Source organism: Rhododendron vialii, chromosome 11a (genome assembly GCF_030253575.1).
Source record: "Rhododendron vialii isolate Sample 1 chromosome 11a, ASM3025357v1".
Lineage (NCBI taxonomy): Eukaryota > Viridiplantae > Streptophyta > Magnoliopsida > Ericales > Ericaceae > Rhododendron > Rhododendron vialii.
Window position 1 is genome coordinate 3,885,791 of NC_080567.1, and position 21,929 is coordinate 3,907,719.

Sequence of the window (21,929 nt, forward strand, 5' to 3'; positions counted from 1 at the left end):
AAAGGTTAAACAACCATATATATTTTTCTTTTGTACATTAAATTGAATGTACCTGCTCCAACTGAAGTTCTTGACCCTTCATTGCTTTGTTCCAGGGAGTGCAAGTTTGGAGCAGTGTGCCTGCTCATAGAATGTTGATGTGATTCTAGCTCCACGGCTCTCTCATTTATGTGACGTGCCACTTTAATGATTTACCAATAGAGGAAATTCTATGAATGTATGTATGTATGTGCCTGCTGGTATTGGAAATGCCCATGCACGATGGCACCATGTGTTATATGTGTTGTGGTTGTTTCTAGTGCATTTTGATGCTGTTTTTGAGCAATAATTCTACTATGTTTCTCTATGGTTTGTGCAACTCTCCATCTAAAACTCTAGGAGTAAGAAGCTAGACTGGCAGATTGAAAAGTTGCAGAAATCAAGTACAAGGACAAAATGATATAGTGCAAGACTTCTACTAGCATGCATTAAAATCCAGAGAAATGTTGCATAAGAATATGACAATCATGGCTCTTCAACCTTGAAATAGTTGTTTCTTTGAGGTTTACACGGTGTGAAATATTGGAGAAGTAGCCATCAGGGACTTTAACATTTTTCAACACTTTGCAAAATATATGTTTATGTTCTTTACTCATTGTGAAAGAAGCAGGAGGAAGAAAGACTTTCCCACCAGGCCGTTGTTGAGGATGGAGTACCGTGCGTATACGCATGACCTTTAGGTCTTGTCGAGCCTTTAGATTGTCCTTTGTTTTTCCAAAAATATTGAGTAGTGTCCCAAGTATATTTTCCAAGACATTCTTCTCTGTAGGCATTAGGTCAATATTGTGGCGAATCAAAATATCCACCCAATACTCTAAGTCAAAAAATATACTTCTCTTTTTCCAATTATGTTCTACTCCTTTTTTTTTTGGTAAAGTAGCTTGAAATTAAAAAAGATTAACCTAATGTACACCCTACAAGGGGCATACCCCAGGAGGAAAAGAAAAGGGGGGAAAAAAAGATTGAAAAAAGTGCGATAATCCATGCACAACACGCATGGAGAGTATGATAGATTAAGTAAGATAACAAAAGTGGCATGTGTGTTGAGATCATACCCCCGTTGCACTATCCATCTAAGCGGAAGGATAGTACAACGGGGTATGATATATACGAGTAGAATATCATGAAAGCTAACTACTACCTCGCACATCCCGCCAGGCTAGCAAATAAAATAAATAGTCACGATCAGAAATGACCAAATGATAACCATCACTGAGGACTAGCAGCAGCATAGCAAATCAGCATCAAGGGAAGGCTAAACAGCTACTACAGAGGAACAAGGCACCAAGAAGAGACTTGAACCAGAGATGTCAACATCCGACAAGGGGCCCCACCCTGCACACCACGCCCATTCCATCCGGCCTAATACTCCCTCATCCAAGCCCAAAGGCTCGCCAGAAAATAACCTGCCCCTTCAGTCAAAACCCATCAGCACTAGTCATCCAGAGAAGGGATAAGCAGACCAAGATTCTAACACTCTAACTGAACCCAACAATTCCCAACGCGGCACTCACTTCTAAAGAACCGACTACTACAAAGGACCTCGACCTCAAGGAGGCAATAAGAAGATAGATGCATCCAAAACTCGGGTACTCCCAAACCCCGCTCAAATGTCTAATCCATACGAACTGCACAACCTCAACCGATAACCAAAGGCTCGCCGAAATCTAGAAGCAAGGTAGAAGGAGCCTACATTCTGCCACCGAATCAACATGCCCAAAACGAGGCTACACAAACTGTAGGGAACTATATACTGCTCCGCTCAACTAGCGAATTACCACCCATCTAATAAGAACAATCACAGTTACACACATACCACGCATAGAACAATCAGGCCCGGTACAGTAAAGAAATCAAGGGTTTTGCACAGCTTTGAGCCCCAAATTGGGCAAAGTGCCCTGTAACTAAACTGGGCATGACAACCAGATGATAAAGTCAGCCACACTATCCCAATAACCCCTAGGCAGTCTCGGGCCACGTGAGTTAAGTAAACATGTGCTAATAAAGGAACCCCATTTTATCCTAATTGGGTCAAATAGCCCAGAAACGTACTAATTTACCGAGGTGACATCAATGCCCATTTAGCAAAAGGCTTATCTCCATGGCAAAATGTCCAATTGAAAGAACTAAATACAAGTGGTGGCCCACCAGTAACCCAACAATTAGACCACGGACCTGAGCATGTGAGATCCATTTGTAGTTATAAAAGGGCCCAACACCCTTAGGGCCCAACACCCTTTGACCATCAATATAATTCGGCCCAATCTTGATGGCCCCCAAACATTTCCCAAGTGATTTGGAATTGCCCAGATGCACCCAAGTGCGTGGCCTCACTTCTTCTTCCCAACCAGATTTCTAGCTCACGGCTTTGTAAACCACAAACCAGTTATTGTTCAAAACCATTAGCCACCAAAACTCCATTGAAACCAATACCACGCATCAGCTGATTGAAACCTTCTAATCTACTCATAAAACATGGAAGGAACAAGAAACGAGTATCAAATACAAGATCCATAGTTCCATTACCTTAAGGCTGGTTTCAAATGTGAAGATGTAGTCAGATATTTCTTGCAAAGCATTCGGATGTTGAATAGATAGATCAATCTGGCCAAAAGCACTTTGAAGGCCCCTTTGGATAGCCCCTAAGGCCTTCAGTAGAATCGACGCCATAAGAACCCAGATTTAGTAGCTTGAAGATAGCCGACTGGAGCTTCTTCTAACCATTGCCTATAATGACGAGCTGTAGTGCAGAACCCGAGGAATCTGCCATAAAATGATAATATCAAGTATTAATCAAGCCCTTCAAACAGATTGTTTGAGGGAAGATCTGCATAGTAGTGTGAATCTCTCTCTAGAAAATCTAGATAGAAGGCAAGAATAACCCCTTTCTCTCTCTACAAATCCTAGAAAGAAGGCAGAGCCCCCTCAAAGGGCTGTTGCTCACAATTGTAATTTTCGTATGTTTTTTTTTTGTTCTACTCCTTGCTCCATAGTGTTGGCACTTATTCCATAATCAGCATGTACTCGTCTCTTTTTAGGTGCAGTTCTCCCCCTTTCTTCACCCTTCCCAAAATTATTCTGAATGAATTGAACTTGTTTAAAAATATCAGCACTTGACAAGTGAAGTGGCCTTGGTCTAGTTTCAATAGTTCCATCAAAAGATATGGCATCTTTCCGAAAGTTATGTCGTTGATCCAAGAAGTGTCTATGGCCCATATAGCAATACTTCCTAAAGTTTTTCAACCATAGAGATTGGGTTTCCACATTGCAAGAAGGACAAGCTAGTGCTCCTTTTGTGCTCCAACCAGATAGAATCGCTAACGCTGGAAAATCATTTATAGTTCCCATCAATACTGTCGCTCGCATATGAAACATTTGTTGGGTTGATGCATCAAAGGAAGCACACCTTCAGTCCACAACTCTTTTAGCTCCTCAATCAAAGGCTGCAAGTAGACATCAATATCATTTCCAGGACCATGAGGACCATCAATGAGCAAAGCCAGAATGAAAAACGGTTGTTTCATGCACAACCACGGAGGCAAGTTATACGGCATCAACACGATTGGCCACGTGCTATGAGTAATGTTCATTGTTCTAAATGGGTTAAAACCATCAGCTGCTAATCCCAATCTCACATTTCGAATGTCTTTCGCAAATTCAGGGTGTTTTTCGTCGAATATTTTCCAAGCAGGTGTATCAGGAGGGTGCCTCCATTTACCATCATTGGTCTGTCCCTCTGCATGCCATCTCATATGTTTTGATGTTTCCTTTGACATGAAAAGCTTTTGAAGCGCTGGCTTTAAAGGAAAATGCCTTACTTGTTTCGCAGGAAATTGTGTCAGTTTGGCTGTTCCATCATCTAAAAAGACAGTAGATTCTTTATATCGTGATGTTTCACATTTTTCACAGTTGCGCAGCCCCTTTTTATCTTTCCAAAACAACATACAATCCTTGGGACATGCATCAATTTTTTCGTAACTAAAGCCTAAGGCCTCATTAAACTTCTTTGCTTCAGCAAACAACTTGGGCAAGGTTTCACGAACTGAAAACGCTTTTCTCAATAACTCAACTAGCATATCATATGAGGTATCAGTCCAACCACCAAGCATTTTTATGTGCAACAAATGAGTTGTAAAAGAGAGAGCTGTAAATGTCTTACGATTGGGATACAACTCAAGTTGTGCATCTTCAAGCAGCTTAAAAAATTTCTCAGTCTCCTTATCGGGCCCTAACCCCATACTTTCAAGTCCTTCATTATCTCTAATCCCACCATCTTGTCTTGGAACTCCAAATGCATCATGCACCATACCAATCATATCATCTTGAAAATAAGAGCTTTGATTTGCATCTGATTCATTTTTACTAGATGAAGCTAAAGACTCTCCGTGAATTGTCTATCTCGTATAGTTAGTATTGAATCCATTTATAATTAGATGTTCTTTCACGCCACTTCTTGTCCCAAATATAAGGTTCACACATTTCTTGTAAGGACAATATATCTTTGAATCTGGATGCTTTTTATCATAAGCAAATTCTATAAACTTTTCCACCCCTTGTATATAGGTAGGGTCTAGCCTATTCCTTATATGAATCCAACTCTTATCCATAGGAGTTAACTTTAAAAAACCTGAAATTAATATCGTGTCATAGTATTGGTTTATAACTCACAATAAGAATGAAACATGAATGAGAGAGATAAGAATACATTTTGTTGCAGCACAGAAAATATACTAGTCTTGTAAAAATTACATAGTAATCTCACATCTAACCCTCTATCCCTATATGGGTGTCGTTTCCTGGTGGGGAAGCTTTGGGTGGTGTGGTGGGTGCTTTCCACAATGTTATCCTGACTGAAGGGATCTTCTCTCTTTACAAGGGCTTATTGCCCACTATTATGAGTGTGACTCCTTTAGGTGCAATTTTCTATAGGGTGTATGATATATTGAAATCAGCTTATCTGCATTCAACTATGGGAAGGAAAAGGATTTCAGTAGATGAAGGAACAGGGCCAGGATCTGAGTGTTGCAGAACCTTGCTACATGGGGCTATTTATGGTGCTTGTGCTAAGGCTAGTACTATCCATTTGAAGCTCTCCAGAGGCAGCTTCAATTACCAAGTAAAGCAAACAAATTAAGTGCATTGGCAACTTTTGTCAAGACAGTGGAGCGAGGAGGCATTCCAGCTCTCTATGCAGGACTGTGTCCTAGTTGATTACAGGTATGTGGATGCATTGCTCTTGATTTCTAGTTATGTTGATGCACAACTAATTCTCTAATATCATGTTCCGTCATCCATTGTCAGAATGTTGTTCTATTGAAGTACATGATCTGCCGTAGTTAATGGTTCTAAGATTGCGCTTGGTCAGTCTTTGAGAACTTGTTACAGCCGCTAATAGTGCTAAGAGCCTAAGATAGTTAATAAGGCAGGCATGACTGAATAAATTTTGAAATTTGACAGTCAAGGAAATCCTCATGGAATGGATGTCTATTATGCATTTCTTACTCTCAATTCTATGAAGGATTCACTAAACTCTGCCCTCTTGACATTTCTTTTGTGCATTTATGTTGCATGGACTCTTCAAAATATGGGAAATACCATGGACATTCAACGCTCAGATTATATTATGAGATTGGTGTCCAGCATACCTATTTAGACATTAACCTAGAAAGGCTTTTTAGTAATAGAAGTCTACGATTATGCATGAAATGCTCCAAGGCATAAACAAGATTGGTTCTATATTATAAAAAAGAGTATCGGACAAGTATCAGAGAGTGTCCGAGAAGTTTCAGTGTTCGACACTGACACGTGTCGAACATGGACACTTATCCTTCTTTAAGTGTCTGTGGTTCTTAGATTATGAATATTTTGACATGTCCTTGAGATGCAAAGTAAATGAATCTAACTCACCGCACTTGACTGAGTTCATGTAACAGCTTTGTGGCCACTTCAACAAATTTCTCTTCATTTACGCAGGTATTTCATTATGGTACTACACTAACCATCTCCCAAGGGGTGTTAAATAACTAAAATTTTTACTGTGGTATTTCACTATGGTACCTGAAGATGGTATTTTTATTGTTAACTAGTACTTGACGAAGCCACTACCTCTATCGATAACGCAATAGATTTTGTAATCCAAAAAATAATGAGAACGGAATTTGCAGATTGCACTGTAATCACTGTGGGGCTCATAGAATACCCACCGTGATGGACTCTACTATGGTTCTTTCCACTGTGATGTATCTGTAGGGAGGTATTCCCGAACAGATACATTTTAGTTGCCGAACACATGGTTTATGAGAGCACGTGGTAAATATGGTAGGACTTAGCCGGGAAGGGCGGTGAACGGCGATTTGGATCATTGGCATGAGGAGTCATTGGCCCATATAGTCTGTTCGGCAAGTGTAGATAAAAGACACGTGAAGTCATTTACCAAAAGCATAAAAATGTGGACCAGTTACATGTGGGGTCATTAGTCCAGATTCACTGTTCGGCTACGAGATAGCCGAACAAGGAAAGAGCTCCAATCAAGAGTAGGAGCAGAGGGAATACTCTGGAAGATTCCAGAGTAGTCATGTCCCGTAAGGGATGAGATCCCGAGAATATAGGATCTGGGAAAGATACCCAATGAGAATGGGATGTTCGGCCAGTAATGGAAAAGAATCCTAAAAGGACTCTTTTATAATAAACTGATAAGGGAACGAGAGTCCAAGATGTCCTTGGTTCCCTATACGAGATAGGAATTCTAGGGCAACAGGGATGCTTGGACAGCAAGCATACGCAAATCTATAAATACGAGGTAAACCTAGAGATAAAAGGTACGCAATTTTTAGCATTCATACGATTCATCTACTGATAATTAGGGTTTATTGATTAGTACGTGACACTAACTTTGGCATCGGAGGGCCTTTGCCACAAGAGGCAGAGGTGCTCTCACCCCTTGTCTATTTTGCAGATTAGGATGCCGACGACGAATTAGGGTTCTGGTGAAAAGGCACGTATAAGCCATTGCAATCCAAGGTGATCCGAAGCATCAATTGTTTTCATCCCCCTACAATTGGCGCCGTCTGTGGGAAAACGAACCAATTCTTCTGAAAAATAATCATGATGGAAGAAGATCCAATCACGCCGTTTAATCCAAAGGACCAGTTGGGTGGGGGAAGAGATAAATCCCCACCAAGTGCTCCGAGAAAGCCCACTGGTAGACATGACAGAGATAACTCCAAAGAAAAAGGAGACAAAACTACCACTGCCTCCACGAGAAGGAGTAAGTCTCACCGAAGAGAGGAATCAGTCACCCATTCAAGAAGTATACACAATGACAACAATGTCCTCGATAAAAAGAGAAGGGAAATCGAGGAGTACGCTCGTTTGATTAAAAAATGAGAGTATGAGATACAAGAATTACAACGGGTACGAGAGCACCTAGAAGATTCTGAACTTTCTCGAAGGAATTCCTAGAAGGACAGACAGACTCTGGTAGTCCATAAGCAGGCTCATTCACGAGGAAAAAGGAGCAGGAGTCCTATCATAGGGCGATACGAAGCTTCTCCACGAAAGAGGAGAAGCAGAAGTAAAAGCCGAACACCGGAAAGAAGGGCTTCTTCACGAAAAAGGAGGAGCATGGACCGAAGTTCCACCCCAGAAGAGGAGGAAACAAGGAAGCATCATCGGGACAGGTACGAGAGGCCTGATGCTGATTGGGTTAAGGCTACGGCTCACAAGTCGAAGGAACTCGAGGATGGGACAGTAACTGCACGAGAAGCAGCACGGAAGGCCCTGAGTAATATTGCAACCTCCCCCTTTACAAGGAGGCTACAAGAGGCTAGGTTGCCGAGCAGGGTGAAGCACGGTACATTCGTACTATACGAGACAAATGCGGACCCCGTAGCTCACATACAGCACTATCAATAGGTTATGTTCATGCACGAGGGGGATGATGCCATCTTATGCAAGATGTTCCCCTCCAGTCTTGGCAAGGTGGCTTTGTCTTGGTTTCATAAACTGGCCCCACGATCTATACGAGGATGGAGGCAGTTGGTTGAGGGATTCACTGCTCGGTTCTTGGCAAGCAGAAAAACCCCAAAGACGTTTGAAAGTCTTTCCACCATGAAACAGGCGGAAAACGAGCTGATCAGGGATTATGCAAAGAAGTACTGGGAAACTTTCAACGAGATTGAAAGCTGCAGTGAAGAGTATACAATTGCCACCTTCAAGACTGGTTTGCCTATTCGGGGAGAGCTGCGTCGCTCACTGAATAAACATCCGGTAGCCACGTTGGCTAAACTGATGGAACGGATAGAGCAACACGCCAGAATGGAGGATGACATACTCCGCGAGGATGGCAGGATTGTTGCCGAACAGCCAAAGGCACCTGTCAAAAAGGTGGATAAGCCAGAGCCCAAGACTTATAGAGAGAGAAAGGAGTATGAACAGGCTAAGAAAGAGCCGTACAAGGATAAGCAAACTCCTGACCCCAAATCTTTCTTTTCTATCACTACGGTTTGGAAGGAACCAATTTATAGGATTCTTTATCAAATAAAGAATCAGCCATATTTCTGTGGGCAGCGTGCCATTGGAATTTCCGGATTCCAAAGTGCAAGGGCCCGGATCGAGGGAGCGCGAGCGGGGAAGCAAGCGCTAGCAAAATACAGAGTCGCCACTCGGGTTTTGAAGGTCCGACACCCAAGGAACCGTATTTCGAAGCACTTGCCGCGCTGTTTGATTTTGAAAAAGTTAAGGAACCAGTCCGTCATAACCATATCTGGGTTCGGGAGCCAGGTTACGAGAGGGGAAGGGTTTTATGGCACCCCTCTCGCCCAATCCGGAGATCGGTCTCTACTTAGGCACTTACGGAAAAGAGTTTGTTTGCGATTCTGTTTCATTAATCAATTTTTAGCCAGTTAGGGCGGGGGAACAGTTCATCGGAGATTTAAAACTGTAACAGTTTGCAGGATGTGATAAATATGGCGTGGATAGGTGCGATAACAAATAATAAATGGAATAAAGTTCAACACATCAATCGTACATCAAGACAGTGCTGTGTATGATTTTGGCACGAACAAACAGCCAGCTTACATGCGTGAATCCATCTGCATGCAAGCAAACCATCGCGCGACAATACCATACACTCGCGCGAGTGTTGATGCCTCACCAATGGTTTGAATCTTACCCCCTTCTGGGCTCTGGACGGACCAGTGCTCACCCAGGTGCAAACCAAGCAGTTTATAAGTACTTGAAAGTAAACAATATTACAACAGACAGATGGAAATATTATGGAAACACGACCCCTAAACAGTGGGGGTGACTAAACAGAGGCCAAGGCCAAGCTGCTCATGCAAGGGCAGTCCCTGGGAAAACAAAGAACCATCGCGCGAGGAAGTGAAACACGCGCGCGATTGTTCAGACTGGACTTCCAGGAAATGCTTCGCATGCTTAGGGCTCTGAGACGTGTTCAAGAGCATCCCAAGAGCATTCCGAACCAAGTGAAGTTGTAAACTTAGCTAAACTATGATTTTTAACATGCAAAGCAGTGAGCTAATACTTTTAAAAGACTTGAAAGTGACTATGAACATGACAATAAACTTAAAGACCAGCATCCCTTCCCCACGTGGTCCAATCTCATGCAGACAGAACTGTCGCACGAGTGAGCGGGACCATCGCGCGAAGGAGTGCTTGGCAACGGCTCTTGAAACCTTGCTAGCTTTAGGGCTAGAACTGGTATTGATTACCAGCCTCGACCCTGCCAGCCCCCCTCAGGGATTCGAACAGTAAGCAGAAAGGTATTATACCTTTGCTTGAGTGTCTTGGTGATGGCTTGAATGAGGTGGTGAGGCTTGGACTGGGATTATGTGGGAATGGGTGCAATATAGGGTGCTTGTGCTTAAACTTTCCTTCTTCCTTCTTGAGGAAAAATTGGTAACCCTTTAAAATGAAGCATAGGGGGGGGGGGGGGGGTTCTTATAGAAGAAGGAGTTGGTTGGTGGCTAGACAAGGCCATGCAACCAGCCAACAAGGCTGGTCACAATTGCTTGGTGGAGAAGTGGGGTGGCAAAGGTGATGGGAGAATAGGGTAGAGATGGTGCAAGGGGAGCCCCTCAGAACGCTGTTCAGTCGACGAAACGGGGTCACATAGGCCTGTAGCCCCCTGATCACCACGCAATCCAGGTGAAAATGACAAGTGTTGACCATCGCGCGAGACAGTGAGTCCATCGCGCGAGTAGCAAGCTACACCCCGCGAGGGTCAATAGTCAAAACTTTGACTTTGACTAACACCTGGCAAGCAAATCATCGCGCGAGGGTTCCAGTGCATCGCGCGACTGTAAAGCCTGAGGTCCAGGTTTGGATTCAAGGGTTTTTCAGGGCTAAGGATGGGTTCCACGAACGCCAAACTCAAGCCATTCCATGTTCTCAAGACTGTTTTCGACCTGATTCATCATCGGGGAAACAAGAAACCGAAAAATGAAGTAAAACGATCGGGAAATCAGATTGGGGTGTCTACAGTAGTCCCTCTTTGACGGCACGTGGGGCACCATTGGCTGGTAAGGGTAACGTCAAAGATTTCTAGACACCCATCCAATTTTACCCAAAAGCCGATTCGAACGAGAAATGCAAGCAAGTATATACAAATACTGTGCACCAATGGATTGGCGAGGAGATTGATTGCTGATCCGAATTTGGACGGATAGATCGTCGCTGACTTGAAATTGGACGGATGGATCGTCGCTGATGGAAATTGGACGGATGGATCGTCGCTGTTTTGAAATTGGACGGATAGATCGTCGCTGTTTTGAAATTGGACGGATGGATCGTCGCTGAGGAAATAGGACGGATGGATCGTCGCTGACTTGAAAATTGGACGGATGGATCGTCGCTGATTGGAATTGGACGGATGGATCGTCGCTGTTTTGAAATTGGACGGTTAGATCGTCGCTGATTTGAAATTGGACGGATGGATCGTCGCTGATTGGAATTGGACGGATGGATCGTCGCTAATTTGAAATTGGACAGATGGATCGTCGCTGATTTGAAATTGGACAGTTAGATCGTCGCTGATTTGAAATTGGACGGATGGATCGTCGCTGATTTGAAATTGGACGGTTAGATCGTCGCTGATTTGAAATTGGACGGTTAGATCATCGCTGATTTGAAATTGGACGGATGGATCGTCGCTGATTTGAAATTGGACGGATGGATCGTCGCTGATTTGAAATTGGACGGTTAGATCGTCGCTGATTCGAAATTGGACGGTTAGATCGTCGCTGATTTGAACTTGGTAGTAAAGGATATCACGAAGGGATCCATTTGCAAGGCCCGAGTAAGACTCCTGGACTTCATTAAAGCAATGTATAAAATTTGGCCTGAACCAGAGGCTGAACCTGGCCAACGGCCCAGTTGAATCATCGCGCGAGGAAGCCACACCATCGCGCGACTGTTTTCTGTTAGGGCTTGGGTCTGAAACTAGCCCAGACCCGGCCCGAGGCTGCCTTCTTCCTTTTAATCGATAGGGACGTTCGAAAATCGCTCACAGCAGTTTTAAACTCCCTGCAACACTATTCTCTCTCAAATTCCCCCTCTCCAAACCCTCGATTTCGTCCCAAAACCAAGTAAACCCGCACGCGTACCATCTTCCATGGCTGACCACGGCGTTACTCGGGGTAGCGGGGAAGTAGCTGATCGTTCGGAAGACGAGGGAAGACCAATGGTGGTCGAAATAGAGGATCGGCCGCCAGTGGGGGCTGTTGTAGATACCGGTGCAGAGGTAACGGGCGGCGGCGATGGCGAACAGGGCCGCATGCAGGAGACTGGTGGCGAAGGCGATCATCGCGCGACGGTGTCAGACCATCGCGCGACGGAGGAGGCCGGGGTTACGGGGCTTGTTGTTCAGCCATTGGATCCGAGCATGGCAGTAGAAGGCTCGGTGGTGATTGGTGGTGGTTTCGGTAGAGATACCGGTAGCAGTGGCGCTGGCGGTGACGGCGTTGATGGTGATGGCACTGGGCCGAGCGAGACCCCACCGAGGGACCTGGCGAAGGGCAAGGGCGTAGTGGCCGAGGAGGAGGAGACCACCGGGGTTCCTGAGGAGGAGGTACTGTTTCGGCCAGGAGCCACGTCATCGGGCCACAGACCAATCACAAGACAGGATCTCGCAGAGTTTTTGAGCGACGAGAGATTAGCCCGGCTTCTTGAAGAGGATCCCATGATTGGGGCTGCCGTGTTAGAGGCTCGAGAGGAGCGAGAGCGGGTGATAGCCGCCTCAAAGATCGCGGCAAGAGCTGAGAGGGCGAGGGCCGCTGAAGAGGAGGCACTGAAGGATGCAGAGACCGAGGAGAGGATTGGAGCCATGGTACACAGTCCTAGGGTGACAGCGGTGTCCGAGGCGGAGAGTTTGACTCGCGCTCCGTTTTCAGCAGAGGGGTACAGGCCTCCGGTTCCACACTTGTTTGTACCGTCGGGTCTTGCAGCTTACAGGCCACGGCAGGCGGAGTACGACCCCGAGCTCGTTCTGAGAGACCCCGATACCCATATTTCGAGCAGTTGGGCTGAGGTAAATTTCTGAAAATCCCCCATTTCCTTTTGTGATTGCAAATTTAATACAATGCATGTGCTTAAATACCGAGAAACGTGGCATAATCCTTTGAAGTAGATTCGAATAGTGACACTATAGTTTCACGTTGAATGCCATGCATGAGACATAATAACTTGAACCAACCATCTACTATCAGGTTACATTGATTACCTAGAACTTGAGAATGAAAGCTTTACATGCTGATATACGCCCCCCCCCCCCCCCCGTTGCTTGTTTCCGTGTTTAATGCACGAGAGAGCGAGACAGAGAGACATTCGAGGCTTTGGGGGCGCCTGCAGCTCCTTGGCGTTGTACCAGGGTTTACCTGAGAGGGTGAGGCAGTTGGTGGATGAGGCAGGCTTCGGGGAGTTCATACAGACCCTTACTCCGGCCAGAAATGACCATGCGGTCCTGGTTGCACTTGCAGAGAGGTGGAGGGATACCACCAACACCTTCCACCTACCGCTCGGGGAGATGACAGTGATGCCTATTGTGGGCATGGCGTGCCCGTTTTCGGAATTTTCGGATTCCGAGACGCGAGGCAAGGGGCCCGGGTCGAGGGAGCGCGTGCGGGGAAAGCGAGCGCTCGCAAAATACAGAGTCGCCACTCGGGTTTGAAGGTTCAACACTCAAGGAACCGTATTTCGAAGCACTTGCTGCGCTGTTTGATTTGAAAAAAAAGTTAAGGAACTAGTCCGTCATAACCATATCTGGGTTCGGGAGCCAGGTTACGAGAGGGGAAGGGTTTTATGGCACCCCTCTCGCCCAATCCGGAGATCGGTCTCTACTTAGGCATTTGCGAAAAAAGTTTGTTTGCGATTCTGTTTTGATTAGTCAATTCTTTAGCCATTTAGGGCGGGGGAACAGTTTAAGGGATTAAAACTGTAACAGTTTGCAAGATGTGATAGATAGCATGGATGAATGAGATGACAAGTAATAAATGGAATGAAGTTCAAAACATCGATCATACATCAAGACAGCGCTGTGTATGATTTTGGCACAAACAAACAGCCAGCTTGCATGCGTGAGTTCATCCGCATGCAAGCAAACCATCGCGCGACATAACCATATACTCGCGCGAGTATTGATGCTTAACCAATGGTTTGAATTTCATCCCCTTCTGGGCTTTGGAAGGACCAGTGCTCACCCAGGTGCAAACCAAGCAGTTTATAGGTACTTGAAAGTAAACAATATTACAACAAACAGACGGAAATATAATATAAACGCAACCCCTAAACAGTGGGGGTGTCTAAACGGAGGCCAAGGCCAAACTGCTCATGCAAGGGCAGTCCCTGGAAGACACAGAACCATCGCGCGACAGAGTGAGACAGCCACGCGATTGTTCAGACTGGACTTCCAGGAATTGCTTTGCATACTTAGGGCTCTAAGACATGTTCAGGAGCATCCCAAGAGCATCCTAAACCAAGAGGTGTTACAAACTAAGCCAAACAATGATTTTCAAAATGCAAAACAGCAAAACAGTGAGCTAAAGCTCCTTAAAAGACTTTTAAAAGACTACAAACACAATAATAAACTTAAAGACCAGGGTCCCTTCCCCACGTGGTCCAATCTCACGCAGACAGAATTGTCGCGCGAGTATACGGGATCATCGCGCGAGGGTTTCCCAGTTAACAGCTCTTGAAACTCTGCCAGCTTTAGGGCCAGAACTGGTATCGATTACCAGCCTTGACCCTGCCAGCCTCCCTCAGGGGTTCGAACAGTGAGCAAAAAGATATTATACCTTTGCTTGAGTGTCTTGGAGATGGCTTGAATGATGAGATGGTGAGATTTGGAGGGTGATTATGTGGGAGTGAGTGGTGTGAGATGTTTGTGCTTGAGTTTGCCTTCTTCTTTCTTAGAGAGAGATTGGTAACCCTTTGCAAGGAAGCATGGGGGGGGGGGGGGGGGTATTTATAGAAAGAAGGGGTTAGTGGATGGCTAACCAAGGCCTTGTAACCAGCCAACAATGCTGGTTACAATTGCTTGGTGGAGGAGTGGTTGGCAAAGGTGATGGGAGAATGGGGGGTGAGGTGGTTCAAGGGGAGCCCCCCCAGAACGCTGTTCAGCCGAGAAAACGGGGTCACATAGGCCTGTAGCCCCCTGACCACCACGCAATCTGGGTGAAAATGACAGGTGTTGACCATCGCGCGATGAAGTGAGAGCATCGCGCGAGGGTCCAGCCAACCCCGCGAGGGTCAATGGTCAAAGCTTTGACTTTGACCACCACCTGGCAGACAGACCATCGCGCGAGGGTCCTAGTTTGTCGCGCGACATTCAAACCAAGGTCCAGGTTCTGATTAAAGGTTTTAGGGCTAAGGATGGGTTCCTCACATGCCAAACTCAAGCCATTCCAAGTTCTCGAGACTGTTTCGACCTGATTCATCATCGGGGAATCAAGAAACCGAAGAACAAAGTAAAATGATCGAGAAGTCAAATTGCGGTGTCTACAGTAGTCCCTCTTTGACGGCACGCGGAGCACCATTGGCTGGTACGGGTAACGTCAAAGATTTCTAGACACCCATCCAATCCACCCAAAAGCCGATTTAAACGAAAAGTGCTAGCAAGTATATACAAATACCGTGCACCAACGGATTGGGGAGCAGATTGATTGTGGATACGAATTTGGACGGATGGATCGTCGCTGATTGATAATTGGACGGATGGATCGTCGCTGATTGAAAATTGGACGGACGGATCGTCGCTGATTGATAATTGGACGGATGGATCGTCGCTGATTCAAATTGGACTGATGGATCGTCGCTGATTGATAATTGGACGGATGGATCGTCGCTGATTGAAATTGGACGGATGGATCGTCGCTGATTGATAATTGGACGGATGGATCGTCGCTGATTCATAATTGGACGGATGGATCGTCGCTGATTCATAATTGGACGGATGGATCGTCGCTGATTCAAGTTGGACGGATGGATCGTCGCTGATTGATAATTGGACGGATGGATCGTCGCTGATTCAAATTGGACGGATGGATCGTCGCTGATTGATAATTGGACGGATGGATCGTCGCTGATTCAAATTGGACGGATGGATCGTCGCTGATTGATAATTGGACGGATGGATCGTCGCTGATTCATAATTGGACGGATGGATCGTCGCTGATTCAAGTTGGACGGATGGATCGTCGCTGATTGATAATTGGACGGATGGATCGTCGCTGATTCAAATTGGACGGATGGATCGTCGCTGATTGATAATTGGACGGATGGATCGTCGCTGATTCAAATTGGACGGATGGATCGTCGCTGATTGATAATTGGACGGATGGATCGTCGCTGATTGATAATTGGACGGATGGATCGTCGCTGATTCAAATTGGACGGATGGATCGTCGCTGATTGATAATTGGACGGATGGATCGTCGCTGATTGATAATTGGACGGATGGATCGTCGCTGATTCAAATTGGACGGATGGATCGTCGCTGATTGATAATTGGACAGATGGATCGTCGCTGATTCATAATTGGACGGATGGATCGTCGCTGATTCAAGTTGGACGGATGGATCGTCGCTGACTGATAATTGGACTTTACACGGGGAGACCACTGCTGGGGATATAAATGCGCCTTGGATTTTAAAAGTCATCAACTCACAATAAACCTCAAAATTGTTGCAGCGCCTAAGTGAGAACCTATGGGCTCTTAAGGGTGGATAAGCATGATTGGGCCTATCCAGAAGCTGCATTGGGCCTGGAGGCCCAACCAAACCATCGTGCGACATAGTCATACCGTCGCGCGAGGGTTATCTGTTCAGGCCTGGGTCTGTCAAGAGCTCAGACCCGGCCCGGACCTGCTTTCTTCCATACAATCTACGGGGACGTTCGAAAACCGCTCACAGCAGTTTCGAACTCCCTCCAACACTATTCTCTCCCAAACTTTTCCTCTCCAAACCCTTGATTTCGTCCCAAAACTAAGCAAACCCACGTGCGTATCATCATCCATGGCGGATCACAGCGATATCCGAGGTAGTGAACAAGTGGTTGATCGTCCGGAGGACGAGGGAGGACCAATGGAGGTCGAAACGGAGAATCGACCGCGAGCGGGGGCCGCCGTAGACGCCAGTGCAGAGGTAACTAGCGGTGGCGATGGCGAACAAGGTCACGAGCAGGAGGCGGTTGGCGACGAGGATCGTCGCGCGACGCAGTCAGACCGTCGCGCGACAGTGGAGGTCGGGGTCGTGATTGCTGGAGTCGTGCAACTGGACCCGAGCGAGGCCGTAAATGGCTCGGTAATAGTTGGCGGCACTCTCGAGGGTGTAGGCAGTGGAGGTACCGAGGGCGGTGGCGACGGGCCAAGCGAGACTCCGCCAAGGGACCCGGCGAAGGGCAAGGGCGTGGTGGCCGAGGAGGAGGAAGCCACGGAGGTTCCTGAGGAGGAGGTACTGTTTCGGCCGAGGGCCACGTCATCGGGCCACAGGCCGATCACGAGACAGGATCTTGCGAAGTTCCTGAGTGACGAGAGATTAGCCCGGCTTCTGGAAGAGGATCCCATGATTGGGGCTGCCGTGTTGGAGGCTCGAGAGGAGCGAGAGCGGGAGATAGCCGCTTCAGAGGCTACGGCGAGGGCCGAGAGGGCGAGGGCCGCCGAGGAGGAGGTTTTGAGAGATGCGGAGGCCGAGGAGCGGGTTGGAGCGAAGGGGCAGGGACCCAGAGTGACAGCAGTGTCAGAGGCGGAGGGCTTGACTCGCGCCCCATTTTCAGCAGTGGGATACAGGCCACCAGTTCCACACCTGTTTGTACCGTCAAGTTTTGCGGCATACAGGCCACGGCAAGCGGAGTACGACCCCGAGCTTGTTCTGAGAGACCCCGACACCCACATTTCGAGCAGCTGGGCTGAGGTAAATTTCTGAAAATCCCTCATTTACTTTTGTGATTACCATTTTAATACAACGCATGCTGCTTACGTACCGAAAAACATAAGATGATCCTTTGAAGTAGATACGAATAGTGACACTATAGTTTCACGTTGAATGCCATGCATGAGACATAATAACTTGAACCAACCATCTGCTGCCAAGTTGTATTGATTACCTAGAACTTGAGAATGAAAGCCTCACATGCTGATATATTTCCTGTCGCTTATTTCCGTGTCTAATGCAGGAGAGAGCGAGACAGAGGGACATCCAGGGTTTCAGGGGCGCCTGTAGTTCCTTGGCGTTGTACCAGGGTTTGCCGGAGGGGGTGAGGCAGTTGGTGGACATGGCAGGTTTTGGGGAGTTCATACAGACCTTGACTCGGGCCAGGAATGACCACGCTGTCTTGGTTGCGCTTGCAGAGAGATGGAGAGATACCACCAACACTTTCCACCTACCGCTCGGGGAGATGACAGTGACGCCTACTGACTTCGCGGCGATTACTGGTTTGAGGGTTGGAGGCGACCCTATCCCGTTTGACTCGGGCATTCAGGAGGACGAGGCGGCCCTGGAGTGGTTCTTGGGAGAGGTGCCCAAGGTTGAGGAGGGGATGGCGAGATATGGGCAGTTTACCCGGTACCTTGCAAAGGAGGTGGCGACGGAGCAAGAGGCAGAGCAGATGGCCCGGGCTTACTTGCTGTACCTTTTTGGTGCCACCCTGTATCCGAACAGGCGAAGCAAGGTCCACCTATCGTACTTGCCTGCACTGAGGGATCTGAGGACGGCCTCACGTTTTGACTGGGGAGGAGCTGCGCTTGGTGCGGCTTATGGTTTCATGGGGGACTCGTCGAGGACCGAGATGAGCACCGCTGGCTACTGGCGGATTTGGGAGGTATGATCATAATAGAGTAAGGTACATTTTTCATTATGTACTTATCTGTTTGAATACATAAACTGCTCAAATATATTCCTGCATTGTACTAATGATTTGAACCTTGATAACTCTGCAGCTCTGGGCCTATGAAGTTCTGAACATGTGCCGTCCAGTGACAAAGAGCCTGGACTTGGGGATCCTCCCACGTGCTCATATCTGGAGCAAAAAGAATATGGGAGAGAAAAGAGGGCGAGGCGACCTGAATGGCTTCAGGGTATACCTAGACGAGCTCCGACCCTCACAGGTATGTCACGACTTCATCAAATATAAATATGCGTCCCTTTTATTGCTTTAATGCTGTCGCTGACCGACGTTTGCATCGCTTGCTTGCGCAGGTAGAGTGGGATCCTTGGAAAGTGGCAGAGTCAGAGCCTGAGTACTTGGCCAGGAGCAGGGCCGTGACGGCGAGCAGAGTGCTGCTGGAGTCGGCTTTTGGTTGGCAGTGGTACTTGGGTGACCGAGTGACACGCCAGTCGCTTGGCCACGCAGGGTTCCAGGTGCCCGGACCGCTTCCACCACGGGCCTCACACACAGGGGAGTACACGTTGGCCGAGCTAGAGATCTTCACGCGGCCTGACACCGATTTGACACGCTACCTGCGTCCCGGCATGGACTATGCAGTTTACCAGAGAGAGCGCTTGGCGGGGCCGCTGAGAGTACGAGAGTTCAGGGAGGTCCGGAGTCAGGCCCGTGGAGCTGCTGAGGAGAGGAGGGCCGTCGCTGCGAGGCAGAGCAGTGGCGAGAGTGGCGCGAGGCGGGGTCCGAGTGGACCTGTGAGAGGTGGGCCACCAGAGTTGACATGGCGTATAGCTGTGGTGGATTCTCAGGGCAATCCGGCCGAGCTACACCTAGTTCCTGCCAGAGTTGAGCCAGCGCCCGTCACTGTGCCGGTAAGGCATCGTACCCTTCATTATTGTACTTCCATAAAGCCTTGAAATATTGCCCCATTACTTATGTTCAAGTTATCCTTGCAGGTGCCTAATGAGTGGGCGAACGAAGCCGTTCGGCGTATGCTCGCATTGGAGAACGTGATAAGACGGGCGGCAAGTGGCCTGCCTTTGGACTTGCGATACCCACCACCGGCAGCTCAGAGATCTCAGGTATATCCTTTAGAGAAACGATACATTCCTGAATTCGATACTTGACATACGCATGCTTTGCTCGATACATAGTGTACTTTAATTGCCGTCAACTTTGAAATTGATTGTACCTGCTTGCAAACATACAATACATAGAACATATACTAAATGTGCAAAATTTTACAATGCAGACTCAGGGACGGGCGGCTCCTAGGAGGAAGAGCGCGAGAGAGCCTCCGCAGAAGAAGCTAGCAAGCAGAACTCCTACTCCTCCACCTACTACTAGACCACAGACGTGGGGCGTACAGCCACCCGTTGCGAGTGAGGAGGCGGCCCAAGAGGCCGTGGCGCGCGCAGAGGAGAGGTATCAATTGAAGATGCGCCAAAGGCCCTCGCAAGATGAGCCGGTCCGCAAGAAGCGGCTGATCCTGCCCGAGGATTCTGAGGAAGAAGAGGAAGAGGAGGGAAAAGAAGAAGAGGAGGACGAGGAGGCGCCTGACAGCAGTGGTTCAGACGACTCGGCCGATGACCCTGGTTTTAGACAGGATCCTAGAGAGGGAGGCGACGACGACGACGACGACGACGACGACGACGGGGATGGTGATTGGTTCGGGGAGGACTGAGACCTAGAAGCCTCATTTGTCTTTCCACACCTTTGATTTTTGCTTTTGGGCTTGCGTGCCCGCGTAGATAGATGGAAGGCCGGAGTGCCTTAGTTGATACTTGATGCATGTTCTTGGGGCCTGCGCGCCTTTTTGATTTGATGGGCGAGTGTGCCCGAGTTGACATGATGACTTTTGACTGGCCGAAGCGCCGCATGCACAGTAGTATTCCTTGTTTTGACATGGATAGATATGGATTAGCTATAAAATTTGCATTTTCAGTTCATTTTACTCTTGCAATGAACTTAGAATAAATAAACGCTTGCCACTAATACCATGCTTGCATTGATAATGTACCGAGACTGTTCATAAACGCACACATACATACAGACAGAACTAACTCAGAGAAAAACGAAAATGTACCCCAGGATACGGTCAGGACACGAGGACACGAGGATACGAGGGAATGGAATATTGGACATTTAAAAGCCAAAACCCAGAATATTCTAACTTGGATAAAAAGAACATCTTCATGAGGTCATGAATACACAAAATGACTCAAGAGAGCCGACGGACTCGAGGAATACCCCCCGAAATGCAAGATTGCCCAAAATCCTTACGAAGGACACAAAAGGGACACGAGATGGGAAAACATGACTCTATTATGTCTCGGACTGAAACCGACACCTCCGTACAGTCACAATAGGTCACCATCACCTGTACGGCCTGAGAGAAAAAGACACGACCCTCCGGAACGAGTTTTGACCTTCCGAAACACACATTTGGCCTTGAAACGAGCCACCGAGGGTTCAAAAACCTCGTTAAACGTGATATCTCGAATCCGATGCTTGGATATGGTTGCATATGCTCACATTGACTTGCCGGAACCACAAAAGTTGCAAAAGTACCCTTGGAATAGGATGCGACCAAAATTGGACAGTAGCTGGTGAAATCTGTCAAAATGCAGGTTGAACCATCGCGCGAGGGAGAGAGAATGTCGCGCGATGGAGTGGGTGGTACTCACTCGAGCGATGGGCTGAGACCATCGCGCGATGGTTGGGCCGTGCCAGGCCACCTTATTTTGACCATCTCAGATTTTTGGACGTCCAAGCCTCGTCATCAATCTTTAACTGCTCAGAGTACTTCAAGGGGGGGGGGGGGGGGGGCAGTGCAGAGATGCCCTCACTTTGAAGAAGAAAAGGCCACATGGCAAGGATGTTTGTACTGGGAAGGGAGGACGCTCTATGCATTCCGCCTATAAAGAGGCCAATATTCTGCAAATGAAAGGCAGTCCTCCCATAGTTTGAAAGTCCCACGAGGAAGCAGAATGGCAAATAATCTTCCTGCCTTAATTAGCCCCTGGCTCATGGCCTTTGTTGCTGGAGATTGGCTGTCATTCCGGTTTCACGGGCTGGCCGCATTCTGTTTCCTGCGCAATGTGAGGGTCCGTCCTGAGTTTCTGAGGGTAGCCCTACAATTCTGGGACCCAGAGGTTCACGTGTTCAGGTTTGGGGTTAACGAGCTATGCCCAACCGTGGAGGAATTCCAAGCATACCTCCAAGGAGTTGACTCGAGCGTGATTGTCGTGCCGCCTTATAGGAAGAGCATGCCAAAGCTGTTACAGTCAAGTCTTGATATTACTAGAGGAGCGGCCGAAAGTTTGCTAACTGGAGGGCAAATCAACATCATGCGCCTAATGGAGTGGTATGGGCCAGAAGGGGATGTAGAGAATATAGCCGTGCAGGCTCGACGTCGATTTGCCCTGGCAATCGGCGTGCTGGCTGCTTATTTACTGATATCTCCAAATGGGCAAGTCAACCCCATGCTGGTGAGCGTC